Genomic DNA, 12,893 nt, shown 5'->3' with positions numbered 1-12,893 from the left:
CAAAACTGAACTGAATGAAACAGAGTCTACCAGAATGCATTCTGTTCTGTTTGGCTGCGTCCCCATCACAGACAGAATAACGTTGAAAATTTTAAGTCATGGGGACGGATCAGTTTTCTCAGACACAAAAGAAAACTGATCCGTCCCTCATTGACTTTCAATGGTGTTCATGACAAATCCGTCTTGGCTATTTTAAAGATAATACAACTGGATCCCTTCATAACGGATGCAGGCGGTTGTATTATTGTGACGGAAGCATTTTTGCTGATCCATGATGGATCCAGAAAAAATGCTGGTGTGAAAGTAGTCAATATCAGTGGCGTACCTCTAATAGAGGCAGACCAGGCAACTGCTATGGGGCCCGTAGGGGAAGGGGGCCCGGCTGTGGAGGAAAGGCCATGCCCCCTTATAAAAATTAGTGCAACAGCTCTGTCCAGAGTCCTTGCCAGGGCCTCTGGCTCTGCCTTCCAGCTCTCCTCACTGTTTCTCCTGTGCAGGCTGTGCTCCAGCTTCCCTCCTCCCCCTCCCCCCAACAAGGGTATATGAGGAGATGCCTCTAGCAGCAGCCTGCACATATCCTCAGGGGCTGCACTGCTGAGGAGGGGTCCATTTTTCAGCAGCTATAGAAAGATGTGCTGCTGCCATCAGAAGCCTCCCCAGTGCTCCCCTCCCCCACTCTGCTCCTCTTCCCTGTCCTGGCACACCGCAGAGTCCTCCTCTGCTGTTATGTAAACCATGTGCAGCAGCGGGACAGAGAAAGGGGGGAAGAGACGTGCACTCCCTGCTGAGGAGAAGATGTCCTCACACCCTGGAGACCTACACAGAAGGTAAGTGTGTGCCAGTGTAATACTGTATGGTGTGTTTACATATATATACTTATGCCTGTGTAGTGTACTGTATTCTGTACATGTGTGTGTAATTGTCTAAGGCTACTTTCACACTTGTGCTAGCAGGGTCTGGCAGGCTGTTCCCCTGCCGGATCCTTTCTAAAGCTAGCCTATGTGTGCTGCCGGAAGTCCGCTCCGGCCCCATTCACTATAATGGGGACAGGCAGGAGAAGCGGCCACAGCACAGCAAACATGCTGCGTTTTTTGTCCGCCCGCCTCTCGGCATGTTTGCCATTCTGCGGTCGCATCTCCCGCCCGTCCCCATTATAGTTAATGTGGCCGGAGCAGACTACCAGCGGCACACATGGGCTAGCGCTAGTATGGATCCGGCAGGCTGTTCCCCCGCCGGAACAGCCTGCTAACGCAAGTGTGAAAGTAGCCTAATGTATCTGTATATGTGTGAAATACATCTACAGTATGACTGAGTAAATGTATATGTGTGTGTACTATATGTACAGTATATATGATTGATGTATATGTGTGTATAATGTATATGTGTATATATATATATATATATATATATATATATATATATACAGTACAGACCAAAAGTTTGGACACACCTTCTCATTCAAAGAGTTTTCTTTATTTTCATGACTATGAAAATTGTAGATTCACACTGAAGGCATCAAAACTAAGAATTAACACATGTGGAATTATATACATAACAAAAAAGTGTGAAGCAACTGAAAATATGTCATATTCTAGGTTCTTCAAAGTAGCCACCTTTTGCTTTGATTACTGATTTGCACACTCTTGGCATTCTCTTGATGAGCTTCAAGAGGTAGTCACCTGAAATGGTCTTCCAACAGTCTTGAAGGAGTTCCCAGAGATGCTTAGCACGTGTTGGCCCTTTTGCCTTCACTCTGCGGTCCAGCTCACCCCACACCATCTCGATTGGGTTCAGGTCCGGTGACTGTGGAGGCCAGGTCATCTGGCGCAGCACCCCATCACTCTCCTTCATGGTCAAATAGCCCTTACATAGCCTGGAGGTGTGTTTTGGGTCATTGTCCTGTTGAAAAATAAATGATGGTCCAACTAAACGCAAACCGGATGGAATAGCATGGCGCTGCAATATGCTGTGGTAGCCATGCTGGTTCAGTATGCCTTCAATTTTGAATAAATCCCCAACAGTGTCACCAGCAAAGCACCCCCACACCTCCTCCTCCATGCTTCACGGTGGGAACCAGGCATGTAGAGTCCATCCGTTCACCTTTTCTGCGTCGCACAAAGACACGGTGGTTGAAACCAAAGATCTCAAATTTGGACTCATCAGACCAAAGCACAGATTACCACTGTTCTAATGTCCATTCCTTGTGTTCTTTAGCCCAAACATGTCTCTTCTGCTTGTTGCCAGTCCTTAGCAGTGGTTTCCTAGCAGATATTCTACCATGAAGGCCTGATTCACACAGTCTCCTCTTAACAGTTGTTCTAGAGAGGTGTCTGCTGCTAGAACTCTGTGTGGAATTGACCTGGTCTCTAATATGAGCTGCTGTTAACCTGCGATTTCTGAGGCTGGTGACTCGGATGAACTTATCCTCCGCAGCAGAGGTGACTCTTGGTCTTCCTTTCCTGGGGCGGTCCGCATGTGAGCCAGTTTCTTTGTAGCGCTTGATGGTTTTTGTGACTGCACTTGGGGACACTTTCAAAGTTTTCCCAATTTTTCAGACTGACTGACCATCATTTCTTAAGGTAATGATGGCCACTCGTTTTTCTTTACTTAGCTGCTTTTTTCTTGCCATAATACAAATTCTAACAGTCTATTCAGTAGGACTATCAGCTGTGTATCCACCTGACTTCTCCACAACGCAACTGATGGTCCCAACCCCATTTATAAGGCAAGAAATCCCACTTATTAAACCTGACAGGGCACACCTGTGAAGTGAAAACCATTTCAGGTGACTACCTCTTGAAGCTCATCAAGAGAATGCCAAGAGTGTGCAAAGTAGTAATCAAAGCAAAAGGTGGCTACTTTGAAGAACCTAGAATATGACATATTTTCAGTTGTTTCACACTTTTTTGTTATGTATATAATTCCACATGTGTTAATTCATAGTTTTCATGCCTTCAGTGTGAATCTACAATTTTCATAGTCATGAAAATAAAGAAAACTCTTTGAATGAGAAGGTGTGTCCAAACTTTTGATCTGTACTGTATATATATATATAAAAACAAAGCGGCAGCACCGTCAATGGTATAGACAAAAGGGTGCAGCTGGCCCAATATGGATATAAGCCAATCCAAATAGATAAAAATTGCAAAAAAGGCCAGCACTCCAGAAAGTAAAAATTCAAAAAATTACTTAATTTACCCAAATGGGACATGCGACGTTTCGGCTCTATACAGGAGCCTTCCTCAAGCTTGAGAAAGGCTCCTGCATAGAGCTGAAATGTTGCATGTCCCATTTGGGTAAATAAAGTAATTTTTTGCATTTTTACTTTCTGGAGTGCTGGCCTTTTTTTTTACTATATATATATATATATATATATATATATATATATACACATACATACATACTGAATTGCACAGGAAAAGGGCTTTTTCTGCAGATCTGGTGACACAACCAGATCTCCAGAAAAATTCTCCAGATTCAGTGCAGGGCAAGGGAGAGCATTGGAGCATGAAATGCTCTGATGCTCACGTCAGAGGGATATGTCTGGGTTCAACTCTGAACCCGGACAACCCTTTTAACTCTGCTACATCCATATATATATATATATATATATATATATATATATATATATATATATAATGTGTTTGTGTCTGAGATTCTGGCTCGTGCTGTTAGTCTGTGATCACTGTCTTTAGGGCTTCTGTATTTCAAATGTTTCATTTTACTTAAACAGAACAAAATAAAGTCATCTGGTCATTGCACTTTGCCCTATTAGGGTGCAATCCCACAACCGCAATTCTGGGTCCGCATCCATTCTGCAATTTTGCGAAACTGGTGCGGACCCATTAATTTCAATGGGGCCGCAAAAGATGTGGATAGCACACCGTGTGCTGTCCACATCCGTAGTTCCATTCCGTGGCCCCTCAAAAAAGATGTATGACAAGAATAGGCATTTCTATCATAGGGCCGGCCATGTGGGGGTCCGCAAAATGAGGAATGCACATGGCTGGTATACTTGTTTTGCGTATATGAAATTTGCAGATCCACAAAACACTACGGTCGTGTGAATGCACCCTAAGTCTTTATTCACTTCTCTGGTGAACAGTATCTGGTAGAGAACATCCTGCCAGAGTTCACCAGATGCAGCATTTCTGGATTCGGTCCTTCACCAGTAGAACAGTTTTTCTCAGGCCGAAACCCTTCTGGAAAGGGGTCTGGATCCCATTATAGTCTATGGCAGGGAAGTTTAACCTGCAGCCCTCCAGCTGTTTTAAAACTACAACTCACAGCAGGCCCCAATAGCTGTATGCTGTCCAGGCAGTTGTAGTTTTGCAACAGCTGGAGGGCTCAGGTTGGGCATTCCTGGTCTATGGGGTCCGGCAGTGAAAGGTAGAATCTAGCAATGCTGGATCTGGTGAACTCTGGCAGGATGTTCTCTGTCGGAACAGCCTGCTGGATATAGTGACCGGAGATATAAATGAAGCCTTAGGCCTCGTTCACATTACTGTTTAGTTTTCCCTTCTTCTGATCCTGTATTTTAAGCATCCGTTATGCTCAGTTATGCATATTTTGCATCCTCTTTAGCCATTTCTGTCTGAGATCCATTTTTTTTTAAGATAGAAAAAAAAGTTCTACACAAAAGTATTTCGTTTTTTTAGTCTAAAATAACTGATCTCAGTTGGAAAAGATCAAAATGTGCATAAATGAGCATAACGGATGCTTAAAATACAGGATCATTTTTTTTGCTTATTTTTTGTTTCTTCTGACGAATCAGAAGAACAGAAAACTGACAGTAATGTGAATGTGTGCTTGGACGGTAGTGCTATATAGTGCATTATACCTACTAATGTCACCCCTTGTGTACATACTGTTTCTTAAGCACCCCCCAGGTTATAAAGAACCCCAGTAATAATGTGTAATGTAGGACCAATGTAGCTACTTAAGGCACAGGTCATGGGTGAGGGAGGGGAGGGGCTGGGGTAGAAGGTTGGTGGGACCGGGGATGGGTAGTCAGAGGGGCTTGGGAAGGACCATGGGGCCCAATTCAGATTCCTGCTATGGGGCCCAATGAATTCTATGTAAGCCCCTGGCATGGGAAGAAGTGAAAAAGGATGGATTCAATGTAAGAGCCAGGGAAATGCTGGGAGTTGTAGGGCATTGTTACTAATGGGGGCTCTCTTGGGGAGTATTATCACTATTGGGGGCACCCTTACTAATGAGGGCAGTCTGGGTGTATAGTATAGTGTTTGTGGACATGGGTGGAGCACAGCGGGCACAGTATTAGGAGTAGCTTCAGGATGACAGTGCTCTGTATACATTTGGGGGCTGATCTTGAGTCTGTGTAAATTTGGGGGCTGAGTTGCAAAATCTGTAACAGTTTTCTATCTACCATGTGCCATATAGTAATGCTGGTATCTTCTTATGTGGCGGGGGGTGCACACCCCTGAGTAAAGACATCTGCCTGTGATGGTCTGGACCAAATGGAGAAGAAAAGGAAAGTGAAGAACTGAAGTCCGTGGAGACGTCACCTGTAAGTCACTGGAAAGGTGTTTTAATCTCTTTATTAGGGTACAGTCACACAGTCAAGTTTCCAGATGTAGTTTTGGTAGCAAAAACGAGGAGTGAATAAAAAAAAAGTTGTTTTGATTCGGGAGGGGGTGGGGTGCAATATGCCTACTCCGCCTAGGGCACCGACATACCTTGTCCTGGCTCTAATATCACATAATAACAGCCTGGACATGCTGGGCGTTGTAGTTCCATGTTTGGGGAGGGATGATCCATGTCAGTACAGTCAAATCATTTCTCTTCCCTATATCTATACCCAGGAAAGCTGGGTAATTTACAGTATGGCTGCCATTATGGCTACTACAGCTGCTATTTTCAGGTACATTTTTATCTGACCTGCCAATGGGACCCCAGCAGTGAATGGAAGGGCCCCAACACTCTGTCCATATGAATCCATGCGCTTGTGTGATCCTACCACCTTGTTCTATGGCAGTGCTGGGATTCTTTAAAAGAATATTCCGGTTACATTATGTTATCCCCTATCCTCATCTCACAGCCATTCCATTCATATCTGTCTAGAGACAGCTGAGTGTTATACTCTCCGGAACTCCCATAGAAATGAATGGTGTTCAACAGGCGTTGTTTACTAGATAAACGCACCATAGCGTGAATACCGTTTGCACAAGTAAGAAATTAATACTCCAAATGGAGGCTCACTTTTGAGGGTTGTGCAAGTGATAGGAATAGTTTCAATTCCCTAAAAAGGTCGTTGTGCAGCCACGGATGTAGGTCCCCTTGATGAGAATGCCTGAAACCTCACGGAGAGTTACTATGCAGAAATAGATACAGTCATCCTTTGACGCAAGGTCAACCAACCAATCAGAAGTTGCAAGTTGCAGGAGTCTTCATCAAATGTTTCTTTATTATTTTTTCAGAGACACTTTACACAATGCATTTCGGGGAATACTGCCCCTTCCTCAGATGAAAACAGTGTTTAACAGTAAAAACTTCACATGCAGCTTTAAATACATACACATATAAAAAACAGGGGTCAATTACGGGGTTGTGGGGGGTGGTACTAGAGTTCAGAGGTGACATTAGCAAGATGAACCCCTCAAGTGTAGCCATAATGTATTAGTAATGATGGTGATAGTGGGGACTTGCTGGACCCTAAGGTACCATAACCCTATTTTCATAACATTTCTAAATATATACAAAGGTTGTTTAAATATCTGAACAAGGGTGACTAAATGACCCTCCCACAACACATGACCGCCAAGTGGTCACGTGCAGAATGCCGGCTACAGAAAGAAATGCTGCGCCGAGGCGCCAGTAAAAATCGGGAGCCCGCGGCGCGATCGCATGACGCCGCCGTCACTATAGGAACATGGCGTTTAGGTCCCGGCAGTCACGTCTCCGGGGAGAGGAACACTTGGAGCGGGATGGTAGAATGGGTTACTAAAGAAGCAGCAATTAGTTATAGTCTTTAAATACATAACTCATATGAGTGATTCAATATAGTTAGATAAATAGATAAAAAATAAAAATATATATAAAATATAAATAGATAGTCATAAGTGATTCATTATAATAGCATCAATTGATAAATATAAACATAAAAAAACACATAGATAAATAAAAATAGAAAATATATATTAAAATTAAATATCCAGAATCAGAAACATTCTGATTTTATGAGAAGGAGGGCCTCTATAATGGGACTTAAGTATTTTGGGGCATATACATAAAAATGAAAACATAATATACCTGGTATAAAAAAAAAGAAAAAAAAGAAAGATGAATGCATGATACAAAACATATATCCCTGTCAGATGAATACAAACCGGATTCCAAAAAGTTGGGACACTATACAAAGCGTGAATAAAAACTGAATGCAATGATGTGGAGGTGCCAACTTCTAATATTTTATTCAGAATAGAACATAAATCACGGAACAAAAAGTTTAAACTGAGAAAATTTACCATTTTAAGGGAAAAATATGTTGAATCAGAATTTCATGGTGTCAACAAATCCCAAAAAAGTTGGGACAAGGCCATTTTCACCACTCTGTGGCATCTCCCCTTCTTCTTACAACACTCAGACATCTGGGGACCGAGGAGACCAGTTTCTCAAGTTTAGAAATAGGAATGCTCTCCCATTCTTGTCTAATACAGGCCTCTAACTATTCAATCGTCTTGGGCCTTCTTTGTTGCACCTTCCTCTTTATGATGCGCCAAATGTTCTCTATAGGTGAAAGATCTGGACTGTAGACTGGCCATTTCAGTACCCGGATCCTTCTCCTACGCAGCCATGATGTTGTGATTGATGCAGAATGTGGTCTGGCATTATCTTGTTGACAAAGGGTCTTCCCTGAAAGAGATAACGTCTGGATGGGAGCATATGTTGTTCTAGAACCTGAATATATTTTTCTGCATTGATGGTGCCTTTCCAGACATGCAAGCTGCCCATGCCACACGCACTCATGCAACCCCATACCATCAGAGATGCAGGCTTCTGAACTGAGCGTTGATAACAACTTGGGTTGTCCTTGTCCTCTTTGGTCCGGATGACATGGCGTCCCAGATTTCCAAAAAGAACTTTGAATCGTGACTCGTCTGACCACAGAACAGTCTTCCATTTTGCCACACTCCATTTTAAATGATCCCTGGCCCAGTGAAAACTCCTGAGCTTGTGGATCTTGCTTAGAAATGGCTTCTTCTTTGCACTGTAGAGTTTCAGCTGGCAACGGCGGATGGCATGGTGGATTGTGTTCACTGACAATGGTTTCTGGAAGTATTCCTGAGCCTATTCTGTGATTTCCTTTACAGTAGCATTCCTGTTTGTGGTGCAGTGTCGTTTAAGGGCCCGGAGATCACGGGCATCCAGTATGGTTTTACGGCCTTGACCCTTACGCACAGAGATTGTTCCAGATTCTCTGACTCTTCGGATGATGTTATGCACAGTTGATGATGATAGATGCAAAGTCTTTGCAATTTTTCGCTGGGTAACACCTTTCTGATATTGCGCCACTATCTTTCTGCGCAACATTGTGGGAATTGGTGATCCTCTACCCATCTTGGCTTCTGAGAGACACTTCCACTCTGAGAAGCTCTTTTTATACCCAATCATGTTGCCAATTGACCTAATTAGTGTTAATTGGTCTCCCAGTTCTTCGTTATGCTCAAATTTACTTTTTCCAGCCTCTTATTGCTACTTGTCCCAACTTTTTGGGGATTTGTTGACACTGAAAATTTTAATCAACGTATTTTTCCTTTAAAATGATACATTTACTTGGATTAAACGTTTGATCTCTCATCTACGTTCTATTACAAATAAAATATTGACATTTGCCATCTCCACATCATTGCATTCAGTTTTTATTCACAATTTGTTTAGTGTCCCAACTTTTTTGGAATCCGGTTTGTAAAAGAAGCACTATTCTTGGCATTTTAAAAACCATTTCAAAGGTTGTTTCCATTGGTGAGATATGGATGGTGTAGAAAGGACAAAGGAAGAAAGGCCCTTCACACCCGTGAAAAAAAAGGTTTGAAACACGTATCAGGCGCCAAATCACTCAGTCAATAGTCGTGATGTAAATGCAGATGGATTCTTATTAGTATATAAGATGTAGATAAGACCTTCACCGGGGTCTGTGTGATGTTAGAGGTCATAAAATAGTGATAATAATAAAATTAAGGGTAAGAATAAAATCAAGGATAAGAATAAAATCAAATCCACTCACTTCACGGGGGGGGCAGTCACCAGGATAAACTCAATACACCTGGGACTATTTTTCCCCCCCAGCCAGGATCGTATGTAGAGATGTAAATAATTGAACGCCGCCTACACATGTGGCTTCTGGTCAATCATTTTATTAATACAAGGCTCAACGCGTTTCGAGGGTCTGAGGCCCTCTTCAGGAGAAATAAATACATTAATTTAGTTTTAACAGAAAAAAAAAAATATATATATATGAACAGATATAGAATAAAATATAAATAAAAAACTTTTTTATATATAGAAATATTTTTATGGGTGTATGTATGTGTAACACTGTGTATACGCATGCTTCAATGCATACACACATAGTCACACAATCACCCACAAAAAAGGGGAATTTTATCTCAGATTTTTCATTGGGTGCATGGATCCTAGAACATAGAAATATGTATAGTATGTATTATAGATCAGGTCTATTCAGAATTTGTGAGTGAATATACCCAACAAAGAAGGAATGAATGGGACCTTGATAAAAAATGCAATATGATATGATGTAATAAAATAATGAACAATAATATCAATATAAAAAAATATATTCGTATATAGAGTATAAAATAATGGACACATGTTTGCTGTCCAACCAAGAGACAAATATACACATATAAAAAATCTACATAGAGAAAACCTAAAAAGAAGAAGAAGACATATATGTCCATAGCAATAAGTCCAAAAAGAATTAAGTTGATCCATACCTTCAGGAGTGCTTTGGTGGATTCCAAGACCAGTCAGGAGTCATTAGGATGAGTTGTTCTAAGTGAGGTATTTATAGTTTGCACGTGTAGTCTATAGAACCTCCCACTTCCTGTCTGCATGGATCAAATCAAGTCTCCCTCCAGAGTTATCTAATTCATATATTCCCTAATGTCTCCTGCTACAAGCACATAGTGGTCCCTAGTCTTATTGTTTTAAATATCGAAGACATTACCTTAGAAGAAGAACTGAGTATTCCTAATCGCGATGCGTTCCACTGTGGAACGCACCGCCATTTACTTCCGGTTGTTTGATGTTAATCTGGGGAATCGGTTTGGAAGATTAGTGTATGGATGAAGATCTTTTTATGGGTAGTAGACAGGGAAACGGGAAGGGGGAAAGGTGGGCCCCCTCTAGTTTGATTTTTTGGCTTAACATTTTCCCCACGGTTGGTGCATCGGCAACATCTATGTTAGCGATGCGTTCCACTGTGGAACGCACCGCCATCTTCTTCCGGTTCCCAGGCAGGGTAAGAAGAAGAGGGGCCGGCGTCTGATTGGTGGGTGGATAACACACGCTATGCGTGTCACCTTGGGACGCAAACCCCTTCCTAAATATCTGTATAATACAGAGGTCCTTTTTAATTTAGGGGAATCTAACTTAATTAGGTGAAAATGGGAAAAAAAGGGGGGTCAAAAAGATACCCAGATGAGCATTAAATATGGAAATTATGGTCTTGCTATGAAGGAATATTGTGAATCAAAGATGAATTTAAATTAAGTTATAATTACTTTGGGAAAGGGGGGGGGGGAAGAATGGAGAAGTTGGACGGCAATGGTGCTGGTGAACATGTGTATAGACATTAATAGATAATACATTTATATGTGCAATATATCTATGGATGAGACACAAATGTATAAACTATATATACCGTAAAAGAATATGGAATAAAAAATATTAAATATTTATTATATTTAAAAAGTAGTTTTTAATAGTTCGCATACTCCAGGGATTCATTTAAACCGAATGGTATTAAAGTGTTGAGGCAGAAAATCCAATACATCTCCCTGCGACATAGAGACTGGTAGGACTTCATGTCCTTTTCTAGTAATGTGACTGTTAGACCGGATGGGTCTCCCTCATGGAACATCGCAAAATGGTCCTTTCTACACCATCCATATCTCTTCATAAGTGGACAAGGGCAATCCTTGATCCATTGAAACACTTGAGCTGCCTATCTTGTTCCATAACTTCAGATGAGCATAACTCCTATATTGTTCTGTATAGAACCCTCCTCCGCCCCCTGGCGCCTCTAATAGCCTCTACTCTAGGTACTTATTTTGCGACTCCTGGTGCACGGTTAGACCAGGTAGTTCAAATTGTACTATAATCCTCTTTTTGTATCTCTACATTCTGTTTCCATTGGTACCATGATTAGTGTTTCGTGGTTATAATAAATTTATTTCAAAAAGCTTTGTTTAGGCCGTTTGGGTTTAAGCAATTTAGTCTAAAAATCTAAAACATTTCACGTCTCTTCAGGGTTTGGTAATATTGCGGCAATTGTTCGCTATTTGCTCGATGGGTGTCACTTTGAAACCCAGAGCGCTCCCTTGTCCGGTAGCGTGGCGGGAGACATTTAACCTATGTTTATTTAGCCTACTTCTAAGCGTTTGTGTAGTTTGGCCTATGAATTGTAACCCACACGGACATTCTGATATATGATGTTTTGTGACCCACAATCCAGGTAATCTCTGATCGGTAAGGATTCACCAGTGGAATAGCTAGAGAAAGTAGGAGACGAGCTTATCATGGTGCAGCACAAACATCTGGATACATTGCATCTGAAACTGCCTGATGTGGTTGACGTACAGCTACCTGTAATGAATTTCTTTTTATTTTGTATGTTGGGTTTTGTTTGCTGGGCGCCAAAACACTTTTTAAGGTTTTTGCCCTCCTAAAAATAAGGGGAGGCCTGGTCGGGAGAAATTTCTTCAGACGGGGATCTTTTTTAATATATACCAGCGTTTGGATAATATGTTTCTAATAACACTGTGATTATCACCATATGTTGTAATAAAGCTCATATTATAACATCTCTTATTTGTATCTGGATTTTCTTTTTTGGTGGTTGTTTTAACTTTGGTAAGGTTATCTTCTTGGGATAATTCATTGGCTTTTTTGTAAGCGGCCTCTATGACCATCGGAGGGTATCCTTTTTGTAGCAATCTATTCCTAATGGTCTCTCTTTGGGATATAAAGTCACGGCATTCTGCACGTAACCACTTGGTGGTCATGTGATGTGGGAGGGTCATTTAGAGAACCTTGTTCAGATATTTAACCTGTTTGGGACACAGGGCATACAGGTACAGGTGATCGGAACAAGGTGCCTGCTCAAATCATTGAGCAGGCACCTTGGGTCAATGCGAGGGGGGGTCCCGTGACACCTCCGTGTCAGCGTTCGCTGCAAACCACAGGTCAATTTAGACCTGCTGTTTGCGGCTTTTACTGTAGGTTGTGGCGGCGGTGCCATCGGGTCCCCATGTGGCCTTCCTTAGGCATCGGCTCTGCCTTCCGGTGACGAGCCTGTAAGATCCAGCCCCTGGATCTCACAGGCCGGAAGCTGTATGAGTAGTACACACTGTATTACTCATACAGCCAATGCATTCCAATGCAGAAGTATTGGAATGCATTGTAAAGGGGATCAGCCCCCTAAAAGTTGAAGTCCCAAAGTGGGACAAAAAATAAAGTGAAAAGAAAGTTGAAAAAATAACGTTTGTCCCCCCCAAAAATCCAAAATTTCAAATAAAAAACAAAACAAACTTGTCATTTCCCACAAATAAAGTAAAAAAAAATTGGTAAAAAATAGAGAAAAAACGGAAGTAGACATATTAGGTATCGCCGCGTCCGTATCGACCGGC

At 41.8% G+C, this 12,893-nt stretch overlaps 1 protein-coding gene across 1 annotated transcript in view; it reads left to right on the top strand.

Annotated features, from left to right (window-relative positions):
• The first annotated feature begins 748 nt into the window (after positions 1–748).
• LOC122925686 (protein kinase C delta type-like) overlaps positions 749–12,893 on the top strand; it is a 28,358-nt gene continuing 16,213 nt past the window's right edge. Inside the window, exons 1-2 of the mRNA XM_044277033.1 lie at positions 749–827; positions 5,404–5,530. The gene's annotated coding sequence lies outside the window, so the exon portion shown is untranslated. The remainder of the gene's footprint in view (positions 828–5,403; positions 5,531–12,893) is intronic.

Source organism: Bufo gargarizans, chromosome 2 (assembly GCF_014858855.1).
Source record: "Bufo gargarizans isolate SCDJY-AF-19 chromosome 2, ASM1485885v1, whole genome shotgun sequence".
NCBI lineage: Eukaryota > Metazoa > Chordata > Amphibia > Anura > Bufonidae > Bufo > Bufo gargarizans.
The sequence above is the reverse complement of the archived record's forward strand: the minus strand, read 5'-3'. Positions and strand labels throughout refer to the sequence as shown.